Source organism: Pongo abelii, chromosome 16 (genome assembly GCF_028885655.2).
Source record: "Pongo abelii isolate AG06213 chromosome 16, NHGRI_mPonAbe1-v2.0_pri, whole genome shotgun sequence".
Lineage (NCBI taxonomy): Eukaryota > Metazoa > Chordata > Mammalia > Primates > Hominidae > Pongo > Pongo abelii.
In genome coordinates this window covers 37299523-37316392 of record NC_072001.2, presented here as the reverse complement: position 1 = coordinate 37316392, position 16870 = coordinate 37299523, and the positions used below count along the sequence as shown (strand labels likewise).

General features: G+C 38.5%; 1 long non-coding RNA gene across 4 annotated transcripts in view; it reads left to right on the top strand.

Annotated features, from left to right (window-relative positions):
- LOC129050465 (uncharacterized) overlaps positions 1-16870 on the top strand; it is a 59386-nt gene that overhangs the window by 23319 nt on the left and 19197 nt on the right. For 3 of the 4 annotated variants that reach the window (XR_008514092.1, XR_008514089.2, XR_010137440.1), the window contains one exon: positions 1307-1677. This is a non-coding gene — a long non-coding RNA (uncharacterized LOC129050465). Of the gene's footprint in view, positions 1-1306; positions 1678-16870 lie in introns of those variants that run through there. The other variant, XR_010137442.1, reaches the window with a different exon arrangement.

Genomic DNA, 16870 nt, shown 5'->3' with positions numbered 1-16870 from the left:
CTATAATCTTTTTATTCGGAGGTGGGATGCTAACTCTACAATTGCCTAGAACTTCTTTAATTTGTGTATGTTAAGGAATTTCAATGGACAATTTAATAAGTGTTGAAATTTCTAAGAATTATTTCTGTATGTTAGAGTTGTGATAACCCAGACCTTTTCCCTGTAGTGCTTCTCTGAGTCTGATTTGTTTTCCTCCATGGGTGCCACATAGGTTTATTTTTTATTTATTTATTTATTTATTTATTTATTTATTTATTTATTTTGAGACAGAGTCTCGCTTTGTTGCCCAGGCTGGAGTGCAGTGCCGCGATCTCGGCTCACTGCAAGCTCCGCCTCCCAGGTTCATGCCATTCTCCTGCCTCAGCCTCCCGAGTAGCTGGGACTACAGGTGCATGCCACCACACCCAGCTAAGTTTTTTGTATTTTTAGTAGAGACGGGATTTCACTGTGTTAGCCAGGATGGTCTCGATCTCCTGACCTTGTGATCTCCCTGCCTTGGCTTCCCAAAGTGCTGGGATTACAGGCGTGAGCTGCCATGCCTGGCCACACATAGGTTTACTTTAAGAAGGTAAAAAATAAAAGCTGACTAAGGTACATACTGATTATCCCAGACAACATGCAGACATCACTAAATGAGTGCAGTTCTCATCAACTCACCATTTATTTCAATTAGAAAAAAACTCATCAAAACTAATTTTTCTGTATGAAATACCTTTTCAAATCACACTGAATGTGATTTATTAATAGTGATTTATCAAATTCAGTTTTCTGCTGGATACTAAAGGAACACCTCATTAAGACTAGTGTTTATGCAAATAGTACAATAGTGTAAAAGTTTTGATTGTAAAAATTTCTTTTAAACTTAATGCATACAGATATGTTATTGTTCAGATATTCAGCACTTACATAAAAACTCACTGATCTACTAACAAGTAGAAAAGGGACCTTTAGCCAAATGTCTCTGTATTCAGCAATAAAATGATTAATTACTGTTTTGCTCTTTTCTCTGGTTAAGGCTTTTAAAAAATTTTATTTTTCCTTTTACTATTACACCACAACTTGTTTAAATTTTGTTGCTATTGCAGAATTGCAGCAGACGTTACAGTTCGTGTCTCCCTGTGTATACGAGGGAGAGATTCTCTGGGCTGTGTAGATGCCCAGTGAATGGGGAGTGTGGGCCTGACCTGTCACATTCAACTTTTGTTTCACTGTCTTATATCTAATGCTCATCGTTGCATAATGTAACTAGCTGGGGTTAGTTTCCTCAGTACCTACTCTTCAGAGCCTGTTTTCTCTCCATTTACAGATGGGACAACGTTGCTTGGGTGATTGGTTTACTGGCTTCTCACACAACTGAGCTCCAGGAAAATACACCTGTTGCTGAGGTAATGTCTTTTATGACTGAAATGTGATGAATGACAAGAAATACTGTTGTTGATTCTGTAATTTAGAACATGCAGCTTTCCTTGACCTTCACTTGATTTTTCTTTGTGGGATTGTGGAAATTGTTCTAAAACTGTCACCTCAACAGACCTTTAGGATTAAACACAGCAGCTCATTTACAATGTAGTCCATCATTAAAATGGCACAGCAGAGTTAACAACGCTTGTGAACTCTACTCATCATTATTTCATTTGCTTTTCAATAAGACTTTTTCATTTCCAGTTTTCTTATAGTCTGTCCAACATTTTGTTACAGCTAATGTATTTGCTAGTTAAATCATAGCTTATAATTCAAAATTCAAATTCTTCTGGCTTTTCACCTTGAATTTAGTGTTTTAGTATAAAAGATTACTTTCTACCTATTCTGTTAATGTATATTACACTTAATTGGTAATAGAGTTTTATCCCTTGAACTGGGAGAGGCTCAAGAGTCAGTGTAGGTGAAAAGAACAAAGACTTTTTATGGGAAATAGCAAGAGGTCCTGAAGGAGGTTAAAAAGGGGTAAGGAGAGGGTATTTTGTAGAGCTGAAGCTGGTTGTGTGGTATTTGGGGCTTTAAGAGAAATTGGAAAACTTTCTGTGTCTGTGTTGTTATCGGGGGACCTGCCCCGATAATCACGTAGGTTCTTTTCTATTTTCCTAAGTGTCAGCTGGCTTGAGAAATAAAAAGGACAGAGTACAAAAGAGAGAAATTTTAAAGCTGGGCATCCGGGGGAGACATCACACATTGGTGGGATCCGTGATGCCCCACAAGCCACAAAAACCAGCAAGTTTTTATTAGGGAGTTTTAAAAGGGGAGGGAGTAACGAATAGGTGTGGGTCACAGACATCAAGTACTTAACAGGGAAATAGAATATCACAAGGCAAGTGGAGGCAGGGCGAGATCACAGGACCACAGGACCGAGGCGAAATTAAAATTGCTAATGAAGTTTTGGGCACCATTGTCATTGATAACATCTTATCGGGAGACAGGATTTTGAGATCAACCAGTCTGACCAAAATTTATTAGGTGGGAATTTCCTCTTCCTAATAAGCCTGGGAGCACTATGGGAGACTGGAGTTTATTTCACCCCTGCAGTCTCAACCGTAAGAGACAGGTACGCCCCAGGGGGGCCCATTCAGAGACCTACCCCTAGCTGTGCATTCTCTTTCTCAGGGATATCCCATGCTGAGAAAAAGAATTCAGTGATATTTCTCCCATTTGCTTTTGAAAGAAGAGAAATTGGCTCTGTTCTGCCCGGCTCACTGGCGGTCAGAGTTTAAGGTTATCTCTCTTATTCCCTGAACAATTGCTGTTATCCTGTTCTTTTTTCAGGGTGCCCACATTTCATATTGCTCAAACACACATGCTGTACAATTTTTGTAGTTAACGCAATTATTACAGGGTCCTGGAACAATATACATCCTCCTCAACTGACAGGATTGAGATTAAAGTAAAGACAGGCATAGGAAATCACAAGGGTATTGATTGGGGAAGTGGTAAGTGTCCATGAAATCTTTACAATTTATGTTGAGAGATTGCAGTAAAAACAGGCATAAGAAATTACAAAAGTATTAATTTGGGGAACTAATAAATGTCCATAAAATCTTCATAATCCATGTTCTTCTGTCATGGCTTCAGCCGGTTCCTCTGTTTGGGGTCCCTGACTTCCCACAACATGTTGTCCACTATAGTAGCCAGCTGGTATTTGGAGCCTTAAGAGAAATTGGAAACTTTTCTCTCTGTGCCGTTCACTGCAGTAGCCAACTGCTGAGATAGTATCCCAGCTGTCCTTACAGTGTCTGGGTGGAGATTAATTTAATTTCATTGTATTTCCCTTGCTTACAATTCCATCTCTATTTCCTGCAAATTGTTGGATATCTGAGCTACTAGTAAAATGCCACTAAGTCTAATTTTTTCCTTTTTGGTGGGGGCCTAAAATAAATGAATTGTGACCTATATGATTACCAATGGTACCCAACTTTGTTCTCAGAGATGTGTCGAGTAGATTTTTATCTAAAAGATAAGAGCATGTAGGGCAGTATTACCAGGAAGGTAAGAAGGCTTAGCATCTCAAAAATGGTTCCTTCTGATGGCTCAGAGCAAAAGGTCTCCAGTGAGATGGAGTAGCTGTAGGAGATGGGAGAGAACATAAAGTCCAAGACAAAGTCCCAAGATTTTAGAGGATATTCCTGCATTGTCAGAGCAGGCATCTGTTGCTCAGGAGCTGTGAAGAAAGAGCCTCCGAATGTGTAAAATATGACTGTTGAATTAAATGGTTCAGTAGTTACAGTAGAGTATGGATACTTTAGGGAGCTGAGTTAGTGAATTTGAAGATCAGTTGGATGAATTCTCTTAGCATTCAGAAAGAAAGAGGATAAAGATTATGAACTAAAAAGGCATGAATGGTAGTTTCAGATTTGTTGTGCTATCCAGTATAGTAGCCACCAGCCACTGTAGCTATTGAGCACTTCAAGAACAGCTAGTTTGAATTGAGATGACCAACTTATAGAAAAGAATACTATGGGCACCCTGTAATTTCCAAACCCCATTGTTCTACTTGATCTTTTTCACAGCATATATCACCACCTGGCATTTTATGTATTTAATTCTCTTTCCACACTAGACTACAAGCTCCATTGGAACAGGGATTGTGAACTGTCTTGTTCAACACTCCACCCCAGTACCTAGACAGTGTCTTGTATATATCTAGATACTGACAAATATTTCAAAATAAGTGAATGAAAGTGTATCAGTATTCTTGGGACTCCCTGTAGCAGGGCCTGGAAGATGGTATGTTTTGCTGCTGCAGGAATTCTCAAGGGACTGGGCAGAGGGCATGTGAAGTAACCTGGGACCTGCTGGTCACCCTGGGTGATGTGCTGCCCTCATTCTACTGGTACTTGCTGTTGCGGCTGCTGCACTCCCACTTGGAGAGTTTGGCCCAGCAGTTCCCGAACCATATTTGTTACCTGTGCTCACTCAGGTTGAGTTCTGTGGCCAGTTTGTATTCTCAAAGTGTTTCTCCTACTCCAGTTGTTGTACTTTGTCAACGTTGTATTATTCCTGGTCCTGCTTCAACTGAAAGGAAAGTGTGGGTGTTAATTCCTGAGGTTCTTGTTATATCTTTTATTCCGGTACTGTTCTCTTCATGGGTGTTTGCTGATGCTTTATTAATTTGAAATGCAAGAACTTAGGGAAAATCATACTTTTTTCATTTAAAAAAATGGTGTGTACTGAACTATCTGGTGGATTGTTTTTTATCACACAAATTGTATTGTGAACTACATTTGGTTGGATAGTAGGGAGCTTATATAATAACTTGAAATTGAGCCAGGTGCTCCTTTGTGATGCCATCTTAATTTTGTTATTTCTCAACACCTTTTAGTACTTTAGTTCACTACTTTTAATGGCAAAAACTGTAATAACTTTTGCACCAACCTAATTCCTGCTGTGAGCAATTGGCTGTGATAATTTAAATAGCCACTAGAGGTCATTCAAGCACTAGAAAAAAAGTTGTGCAAGTTTTAAGAATTTATGTTTCAACTTCAGAAGCAGGATCTGTGGAGGCTGAGCAGTTACATGGTACCATGTTTCATCTTTTTCCTATTTTTTTAGAAGTTTCTGCTACAGGATGTGTGGCTCCATTCCATTGGTGATTTTTACTATTTGAGAGGAATCAGATGAATGAAAACCATCATAGCCTCTCCAGAAAAATTCAGTCAGCACCTAGCACATGATTTCAGGGGATCTGAAAACCCTGTGGAGTCCACTGGTGAATCTTTGGTTCAGAACTCCTGAGGCCAGGTTTCTGTAAAACTCAGAGTTGGGTGCTTGTAGATAATTTTTCAGTAATCAGTAACAAAATTTCAAGTGTAAGATAAATCCTGAATTCTCTATTAGGTTTACTATCAGTGAACAAGAAAAACTGTGGTTGAAGATCTTATAAGCACTTTATTTTAGTTTTTATTTTACTTATTTATTCATTTATTTTTTGAGACAGAGTCTCGCTGTGTTGCCCAGGCTGTAGTGCAGTGATGTGATCTCAGCTCACTGCAACCTCTGCTTCCCGGGTTCAAGAGATTCTCAGCCTCAGCCTCATGAGTAGCTGGGACTGCAGCCTCATGCCACCATGTCCCACTAATTTTTGTATTTTTACTAGAGATAGGTTTTCACCATGTTGGCCAGGCTGGTCTTGAACCCCTGGCCTCAAGTGATCCACTTGCCTTGGCCTCCCAAAGTGCTGGGATTACAGGTGTGAACCACTGCACCTGGCCCCTATAAGCATTTTAAAGGCATAGAACCTCATTTTGTTACTCACCTTTGTACCCCACAGTGCCGAGCCAGCAAAGTAATGTGTATTTCAGGCACTCAGTCAAAGCTGAAGGGTTTAATGAATGATTAAAAGAATGTTAGAAGAGTATGATGGTGTAATTTGTTACAAAGAGAAAGAAAAAATGAAGCAAAAATCTGTTTTACTGTCCTTGTAATATAATTTAAGTCTCTTTCATCTTATTCTCTCATCAACAGCTACAGAAAATAACTGGCCATTATCTCCTTCATGCATTTAGAAGCCTTTATTGGCATCTGTATCTTTTTCACAGAAAAATATAACTATCTGAAACTTATTTTCCTAGATAACACATTTACCACTGTGTAATCATTGTGGTTTCTATATGTAATAATTTAAATAAATATTTCTCTTATTAAGCCAATATATTTAGTGTGAAGCATGCAGTGGATATATTATAGGAAATTTAATACAGACTCATCAAATGCAATAACTGAAAGGAATTTTTTTTTTTCTTTTTTGGTGACCAAGTCTCATTCTGTCAGCCAGGCTGGAGTGCAGTGGCGCGATCTTGGCTCACTGCAATCTTCGTCACCCAGGTTCAAGAAATTCTCCTGCCTCAGCCTCCCGAGTAGCCAGGATTACAGGCATGCACTGCCATACCCAGCTAAATTTTTTTGTATTTTTAGTAGAGACAGGGTTTCACCATGTTGGCCAGGCTGGTCTGGAACTCTTGACCTCAAATAATCCACCCATCTCAGCCTCCCAAAGTGCTGGGATTACAGGCATGAGCCACCATGCCCGGCCAAAAGGAATATTAACAGACATTTTAGGTTAACCCATTCTTTAAATTTCTTTATTATTGGTTGGGCATGGTGATTCACAGGTGTAATCCCAGTACTTTTGGAGGCTGAGGTGGGAGGATAACTTGAGCCTAGGAGTTTGACACCAGCCTAGGCAACATGGTAGAGACTGGGTCTAGAGAACCTGTCTCTAGAAAAAATAGAAACAGTCTAGCATGGTGGTGCAGATCTGTGGTTCCAGCTACTCAGGAGGCTGAGACATGACCCTGGGAGGTTGAGGCTGCAGTGGGCTATTATCATGCTACTGCACTCCAGCTGGATAACAGAGCAAGAGCCTGTCTCAAAATCTTTTTTTATTATTATGGAAAATTTCAACATATATAGAAGTAGAGAGACTAGAATAATGAGGTAGCATCATTCACTTCCAGCAATCATCAATACTGGCTAATCTTGTTTCATCTATGTCTCCTGCTTTCATTCTCCCTCTCCCTTTTTCTCCCCCTCTCTCTCTGACTAGAGTATTTTAAATAAAATGATATCATTTTATTAGCAAATATATTTTTCTAACAGAAAAAGATTAGAAAAATATATAACCACAATTTCATTATCACTCCCAATACGTTCAACAGTAGTCCCTGAATATCATGTAATACCCAGTTAGTGTTCAGATTTTCCTGATGGTTTCATACATGTCATTTTGTAATTTTTCTTTGAGCCAGGATTGTGTTTAAGTAATGTGATCCCTAAGTCTCTTAATTCCTGGTCTCTTTTTTTAGTGTCATTTATTTGTTACAAATTGTCCCTTGTCTTGGCCCAAATGGGAACATATGAAGCTTTATTGCACCCTTTTGGTGTTATTTAACAGAGTCCTTTATCACCTGCCTTTCCTTTCTTGCACGTGGCTGCTTATATGTGGACCCTTGGTTCAGTGCTCTTTTGGGGGGATGGCTTAGGGAAATAGGAATTTTTCATAGTTGGTGGTGTATTTTTCCTATTACTTCATAGAAAGTGAGACAACTAAACATTATATGCCCCTATTAGAGGGGTTAAAGTGGATCACTGGAGTCAGATGTTTTCAGCCTTATTATAAATATTCCCATCACTCTTTTTTTTCTTCATATCCTCATCTGTGAGCCAGGAACTCATCACTCTTTTATAGTTTTAACATCAATCAATTATTGTCTACATGTAATAATCCTTTAGAGATGCAAAATGATAATTTTCTTATTCTGTAATTTCCTTTCAATTTGTAGTTGGAAGTTTTCTTACAGAAGAGCTTTCCCTGGTCAACTATTTGGTTATCCTAAAATAGAATTTGTTTCTCAAGGCAGGATAAATGCTTGATTGTTTCTCTTCATAGGTCAGTTTTCAGAATAAAGAATTGGTACCATAGAAATCTCCATAAATGTCCAGTGAGTTGGTACCTTAGAAATCTCCATAAATGCCCAGTGAAATTGATTTTATATTCTTAAGAACTTATAGATGTATATATGTATATGTATATCATCTAGTCCTTTGCAGTCGTTAGTCTTTTTGATGCTTAAATTGTTTCCTCTCCATCCAGTGGGAGCCATTCAAGTTTGCTCCTTTCTCCCTTTGACATGAGCCTACTCCTGTCTCTGATAGCTTGCGGGCTTCTTTGCAGTGAGCTTTCACAGGCTTGTTTTGGGAATAGTCAGCCCCTAGTTTTGAAATCACTTCTATAAGGAATCTCATTTACTTTTTGTTAGAAGATGTAGTTAGAGAATGCAGTCTGGGTTCTCTAGGATTTTTTTTTTTCTTGTAGAGGTTTTCAGAGGTCAGATCTGGGTACTATTGTTTCTTAAAAAGAGAAAAATTCAGAGTTTATTGATACCTTTCCAATTCAGATTTTTTTATTGAGATGGAGTTTCGCTCTTGTTGCCCATGCTGGAGTGCAATGGCACAATCTTGGCTCACCGCAACATCTGCCTCCCTGGTTCAAGTGATTCTCCTGCCTCAGCCTCCCGAGTGGCTGGGATTACAGGCATGCACCATCATGCCTGACTAATTTTGTATTTTTAGTAGAGACAGGGTTTCACCATGTTGGCCAGGCTGGTCTCAAACTCCTGAGCTCAGGTGATCTGCCCGCCTTGGCCTCCCAAGGTGCTAGGATTACAGGTGTGAGCCACTGCACCTGGCTCCAATTCAGATTTAAAATTTGTTTTTACCTCTTGATTTACAATTTTTATTTTTCTTCTCATAAGCTAAAAATCCTGGCTGGGCACAGAGGCTCGTGCCTGTAATTCCAGCACTTTGGGAGCCGAGGCAGGTGGATCACTTGAGTTCAGAAGTTCAAGACCAGCTGGTCAACATGGCAAAATACCATCTTTACTAAAAATATATAAATTAGCTGAGCATGGTGGTGCACACCTGTACTCCTGGCTACTCGGGAGGCTGGGGCACGGGAATTGCTTGAACCCAGGAGGCAGTGGCTACTGGGATCACACCACTGCATTCGAGCCTTGGTAACAGAGTGAGATTCTGTCTCAAAAAAAAAAAAAAGAAAAATCTTGACCATTAATAACATTAACATAATGATCTTTTTTTTAGCATAAAGTTTAGAATAGTTTAAAAATAGTAGTACATGTATTGTTACTAACAACAAAACTACAAAGTACATTGTAAGTACTTTTTTTCCCTGGTGATATATCCCACTGGATGATACATACAATCAAAACACTGAGTTTTAAAATCAGTTTAAATAATTCTTCACTTCGTGCTTTTGTCACCAATATGATATATAGTTATATATGTTTCCATTTTTTTTTTTAGATATTTAGAGATGACTTTGTACTTTCTTTCTGGTTTGAAAATTATAATTCTTTTTTATTGAAGTGTTAGAAATATACAGAAATATGTACAAGAGGTAAATGTACTGCTTAATGATTTATTGCCAAGTGTGAAAACCCAAGAAACTGCCACTGGGTCAGGAAACAGAACATTGAGTACGACGTTGCCAGCATACCTGGGGACCCTCTTGTGCTCTCTCCCAATCACTGTTCTCTCCATTTGCGCCAAAGGAAGTTACCATAACTTCCAACTCTATGATGATTTTGCCTGCTTTTGAATTTTATTTAAATTGAGTCATATGATATGTATACTTTGGTATCTGGCTTCTCTTATTTCATATTATGTTTATGGAATCATCCTTGTTGCAGGTATCTGTAGTTCATTTTTAGTGCATGAGTATACTACATCACTGGCAATGGGCATTTGGATTGTTTTCTGTATTTGGCTATTATAAACCTTGCATACACATTTTGATGCACTCGCGCAAGCTCTCTGTTGGGTATGTGTAGGAATAAAATTGGTAGATTATAGGACATGTGTGTGTTCAACTTTAGGGGGTAATCTAAACTGTTTTCCAAAAAGGTTGTAGAAGTTAAAATGCTTTGACTAATGAAAGAATGCTCAGTGCTCTATATTCTCATTAATGCTTGGTGTTGGCATAAAATCATGTTAAATTAGTATTTACCAGTTTCCTCTTTGTTTTCAACATTAATGGTTATTGAGTTTGGTATGACATCTGAAGATATGAGTATAGAATTTTTCTTCCTATCTCTATTAATAGGTGGATTATATTAATGGAATTCTTAAAAATAAATCACCTTTGCATCTTCAGAAGAAACAACTTGGTGCTCTCTATAATTCACTTATGGAGTCTCTTTCCTAATGTTTTTTTCTAGAATTATTCCTCTATTTTTTCTTGCCACATTACATTGACTCTTGGAGAGTCCAGGCTGTTTGTCCTGTAGAATGTTCCACATTCCAGATTTGTCTGCTTGCTTTTTCTTGGTATTGCTAACTTATTCCTCTAGTCCACACATTCTGTATAAAGTGTAAATTAGGTCTGGAAGCTTCATTAGGTTCATGTTAAACCTTTTTTTTTTTTTTTTTTTTGATAAGAACATACCATAGGTAATATTGGGTACTTCGTATTTCAACTCATCAGGAAGCATGCAGTGTCAGGTTTTATTAGTTGCAGCTACTTTGACCATTTGATTAAAGTGGTGCTGCCAGAGAGCTCCATTGTAAAGGTACATCTTTTCCTTTGCAGTGCCACTTTACCTTTCATGTGATGTATGCAATAAGAACATAATATTAAAAATCATGTAGATTATAACTGCTGTTTAACATTTTTCTAATATAAAACATACAATTTTAGTTCAGGAAATGTTAATCATTATATTGTCATTAATCGCCATTGCATTTTCTCTTTATTTTCAACAGATTATTACTATTTTTGTTTTTGAGCTGGAGTTTCATTGTGTTGTTCAGGCTGGACTACAATGGCACAATCACAGCTCACTACTTGGGCTTAAGCCATCTTCCCACCTCAGCCTCCTAAGTAGCTAGGAGTAGGCCGGATGTCAGGGGGACTCCTTGGGTGACTTCTGGGACTCAGAAGTGGAAGGGGGCTATTCCTAGCTTTATCGCTAGGGCGGTTACAATTATCAGAGATGAGTATGGGTTGGTGGTGTTGGCTGTGGTCCATTGCCCTGAAAACATGTTGTTGCAGAGGATGGCTATTAGGAGAATTATGGACACGGTTGCCTGTGTGAGGAAGTATTTAATAGCGGCCTCTGTGGAGCGGGGGCTTGTTTTTTTGGTCAGGACTGGGATGAAAGCGAGTATGTTTATTTCTAAGCCCAGTCAGGCAAAGAATCAGTGGGAGCTTAGTGCTGTAATAAGTGTGCGGTGTTTGCCACCATGCCCAGCTGTTTTTGTTTGTTCTTTTTTTTTGTAGAGATGTAGTCGTCCTATGTTGCCCAGGCTGGTCTTCTTAGTTTTAAAAAAATCATTTTAGCCAAGCTTTATTGAATGCTTACTGTGTACCAGGTGCCAGGCTGGTCTTAAACTCCCGGGTTCAAGTGATCCATCCATCTGAGCCTCCCAAAGTGTTGGCATTACAGGCATGAGCCATCACACCTGGCCTCAACAGATTATTAATTCACTATCACCATGATTGTTTTTGAAATTAATCTAACTTAATTTTTGTTTTTTGAGGCAGGGTCTTGCTCTCTTGCCCAGAGTGCAGTAGTATGATCATGGCTCACTGCAACTTCACACTCCTGGGCTCAACTGACCCTCCCGCTCAGCCTCCCTAATAGCTGGGACTACAGGTCCCTGCCACCATGCATGGCTAATCTTTTAATTTTTACTTTTAGTAAAGATGGTGTCTTGTATTATTTCCCAGGCTGGTCTCCAACTTCTGGTGACAAGCAATCCACCTGCCTCAGCCTTCCAAAGTGCTGGGATTACAGGCATGATCCACTGCACCTGACCTCTAATTAATTAATTAATTAATATATTTTAATGTATATTTTTTATTTCATTTTCTTTTGGAGTACAAGTGGTTTCTGATTACATGGATAAGCTGTATAACAGTGAAGTCTGAGATTTTAGTGCACTGGTCACCCGAGTAATGTAGATTGTGCTCAATATGTAATTTTTTAATTCCCTCTCCCCTCCCTCACTTGTGAGTCTCCAGTGTCCATTATAACACTCCGTATGCCTTTGCATACCCATGGCTTAGCTCCCGCTTATAATTGGGAACATAAGATATTTGGATTTCTATTCCTGAGTTACTTCCTTAGAATAATGCTGGCCTCTAATTTAATTTGAAAAATTTATTTTACATTCTATGTCATTTTTTTTTTGTGGGATGATCACACTTTATGATTCAGTTCTTTAAAAGAGTGAAATATCATAAGAATTATTGACTTAAGTATATTGGTACTGTGTTCTTTAGCTTTCTACTGAGTTGGTTATAGAATTGAATTTTATGTTAAAAGTGGATATATGGTGATTGGAAGCATTATTTAACTTAGTTCTTTCTGAAAAGTGTGTGCTTTTGGAAACTCTAAACATAGCATATGACAAGTCCGTTTCAAAGGCTGTGAGACTGTGGGCTCCACTTTGGGCTCTTGCTCCATGTTAAGATGCACAATGGCACTACTTCCTGTTCTCTGTCTCCTAGCTTGACTAGTGTTGCTTTTCATTTCTAGAACAACTACACAGTGTCAGTTCTGTCATTCTCCTTATTTTCTATAGTCCTCACTTTCAATTTATAATCTTTTTTAAGAACAAACAGCACTTGTTGCACTTTCTGAGATGTATGAATTATATATACATATATACGGACTTATTTTTCCCTATAGTTTTTCCATGTAGCATTTATTATGATTTTGTAAATATTCTAATTATAAAAATAACATGTGGTCTTCTAATTATGGCAATTTAGCTATTGAAATAATCTTGAAAATTATGTGTGATCCTCCCACATGAAAAGAAAAAAAAACACAAAAACAAACATAGAGGGTGGGCTCAGTGGCTCACACCTGTAATCCCAGCAATTTGGGAGGCTGAGGCGAGTAGATTAACTGAGGTCAGGAGTTTGAGACCAGCCTGACCAATATGGTGAAACCCTGTCTCTACTGAAAATACAAAAATTAACTGGGCCTGGTGGCATGTGCCTGTAGTCCCAGCTACTCAGGAGGCTGAGACAGGAGAATTGCTTGAACCTGGGAGGCAGAGGTTGCAGTGAGCCGAGATCACAACACTTCACTCCAGCCTGGGTGACAGAGTGAAAACGCATCTCAAAAACAAAAAAACACAAATCAAACAAACCTAAAAATGCAAGGTAAAATGTAAAAAAAAGACTTTGGAATACACATGGGAATGAACAAGAAAGTGAGGGAAATTTTCAAAAGTCAGAAATGGGGGCAACTAAAATCCTGAAATGGTAACACTTTAAGGCTGCCTGGGACAAGATGAGATGGTAGTTATTGCTGTTGTATAATAGTTTTGAGGTTTGATACAATTTAAGAATAGAAGATGAGGTCTGAGGTTTGCCTGAAACAGTTAGGTGGAGCTAAGAGCCTTGAAGAGCTATTCTTTTAATAAAATGGGGAATTTGAAAAAAAAAGGCAACTCACTTATTACCTACACAGAGAGATAACAAAGAAGTTTGTTTGTTTATTTATTTATTTAAGACTGAGTCTCACCCTGTCGCCCAGGCTGGAGTGCAGTGGTGCAGTCTTGGCTCACTGCAACCTCTGCCTCCTGGATTCAAGCAATTCTCTGCTTCAGCCTCCCAAGTAGCTGGGATTACAGGCACCTACCACCACACCCATCTAATTTTTGTATTTTTAGTAGATACGGGGTTTCACAATCTTGGCCAGGCTGGTCTTAAACTCCTGACCTTGTGATCCACTTGCCTTGGCCTCCCAAAGTGCTGGGATTACAGACATGAGCCACAGCGCCCAGCCAGTTTGTTGATTTTTATCTTCAACTCTAGAAAGAGGGAAGAAAAGTCTTCCATATAAATTTTCAACTGCAGTTTTTTGTTTTCAATTTTTGTCATGTTTTGGGGTACGAATTTATACTTCTCCCAAACTGGGAAATTAACATAACAACCACACCTGGGCTTCTGGTTCTGGTAATGGTCAAGGAGCTGTATTGGGCTTACCCTCTTGCCAATAATAATAATAATAATAATAATAATAAAAGATCTGCATGGAATATAAAAACAAAAGTAGGTGGAAACAGGAGGCAACACACTACTTGAAGGAAGGGAAGTGACCTGGCTGAGCTGTACATTTAACTGGTTTATCCTGCAGATGCGCTAAGTTCACACCAAGGGAATAGAGTTTAGGCAGGAAGTGACTTCTTCATGGGGCAAGGAGCTGAGGTTGGAATTTGGCCCTGCTGGGAAAGAGTGGTGGAGAATGAGTAGGGAAAAATCACAGTGAGAGCAGAGTCACAAAATATGTGTACAAGTTCCTTTACAGTCATTGGCTAACTTTGACGTTGTGCATGGGCTGAACAACACCCTGTGGAAGCCAGCAGAAAGCAGCAGCTGGGAGGTTAAAGAGTTGAGCAGAAATTCCAGCAGTTGCTTGAGCTAGGGAGATAAAGTTTGGAGGTGAAGTCTCACCAAGTTAAGAGGGGCTTGGTAAACACCTTGAACTTCCCATTGAAATGTGAGAAGGGCCATGCCACACCTTAGGACTAAGAATCATGTACCAGGACTGAGGGCTACATCCTAGGGCTAAAGGAAAAATGAGAAAAGACTGGTACTAACAAAAATGAAAAGAAGCCTTCACAGGATTGAGGTGACTGGCCAGACGCTACTTGCCAGAACACAACTCAGTGCTCTGTGGAGGAAAATAAGGTTATTGAGAGTCTTTAGTATATATTATCCTGAAGGTTCAGAGGAGAAACTCTTGGTGACCGTGACTTAGATAAAGAGATTTTAGACTTAACACCAAGAGCGTCATCTATAAAAGAAAAAAGTTAATAAAAGTTAATAAATTGGATTTCATCAAAATTAAAAACATTGGCTCCACCATAGACCCTGTTAAAATGATGAAAAGACAAGCTAGACACATGGATAAAATCTTCAAAAGCTACATATCTGACAAAGGACTCATATCTGGAGTATGTCTCAAACCTCAACGCAAAAAACATTCAATTAGAAAATGGGCAGAAGACATGAGAAATATTTTACCAAAGAGGCTATATGAATAGCAGATGAGTACATGAGAATATATTTGTCATTATTATCTGTTAAGGAAAAGCAAACTAATTCTGCAACTATACGCCTATTAAAACAGTATAATAGTGGCAGTACCAAGAGCTGTCAAGGATGCTGAAAAACTAGCTCTGTACATTGCTGATGGGAGTGTAAAATCGTACAACTACTCTGGAAACATTTTGGCCATTTGGTAAACTAAACATTTACTTACCATATTTTAACTCCATATTACACATCCATATGAATATACATATTACATATTCACTTTGAGCTTTTTTTCAGAGGTATGAAATCTTATGTTCATGCAAATATCTATATATGACTATTCATCCTAGCTTTATTTGTAATAAACTGAAACTGGAAACACTAGAATGTCACTCAGTTTGTGAATGATTAAACAAACTGTGTTACATCCTTGGAATGGAATACTGCTTAGTAAAGTGAAATGAACTATTGATACCCAACAACTTGGATGGCTTTCAAGGGCATTAGATGAGTGAAATGTCATATTAATATACCATTCTTGAAATGACAGTGTGAGAAAACAGATCAGTGTGTATTAGTCCATTCTTATGCTGCTATGAAGAAATACCCAAGACTGGGTAATTTATAGGGAAAAGAGATTTAATTGACTCACAGTTCCACGTGGCTGGGGAGGCCTCAGGAAACTTACAATCATGGCAGATGGCACTTCTTCACATGGCGGGAGGAGAGAACGAGTGCCGAGTGGAGGGGGAAGCCCCTTATAAAAGCATCAGCTCTTGTAAGAACTTACTATTGTGAAAGCAGCATGAGGGAAACCACCCCCATGATTCAGTTATCTCCACCTGGTCCCACCCTTGACATGTGGGGATTATTATGATTCAGGGTGAGCTTTGGGTGGGGACACAGAGCCAAACTATATCACAGTGTTGCCAGGGGTTAGGGATATTGGGGGAAGAGGGAGAGTTTGAGTGCATAAGGATTACATGAGGGAGATCTTCATCATGACTGATTGGTTCTGTACTTTGATTGCAGAGGTGGTTGTGTGAATCTACACATGTGGTAAAGTGATGTAGAATTATATATGCACACTGTACCAATGGCAGACTTTTGGCTTTGATATTGTTCTATAATTATGTAAGATGTTACCATTATGGGAAACTGGAGGAAGGGCATATGGGACTTCTTTGTACTGCTTTTTCTATTCCCTGTGAGTTTATAATTATTTCACAATAAAAGTTCAAAAACACTTATTGGATGGACATCACAGAACATAATAAAAGAAAGAATCAGTGAATTATAGGTCTGTTTAATAGAAATGACTCAAACTGACACACAAAGCAAAAAGAATGAAGAAAACAGAACACAGTGTCTGAGACTTTGTGGAATAATATTATATAAAATTATCTAACAGTCACATGATTTGATTCTCAGAAGGAGAAGAAAGAATGAGATAGAAGGAATATTTGAAGGAATAATTGTTGAAAGTGTTTCCAAATTGATGATAATGTCAGCTCACATTCCCAAGAATCACATTGAACCCTGACCAAGATAAACCAAAGAGGACTACATCTAGGCTTATCATAGTCAAACTGCTTAAAATCAAAACTAAAGAGAAAAATCTTAAAAGCAGTTAGAGAAATCCTATATAGTCCATGTTGGGAAACAGTTCTATGAATGTGTGCTGACTTCTCATTTGAAACCATAGATGCCATTAGACAGTGGAACAATATTTTTAAAGTATTCAAAGAAAAAAATTGCTATCCCAGAATTCTATATTTTGCCAAAATATTCTCAAAAATAAAAAGGAAA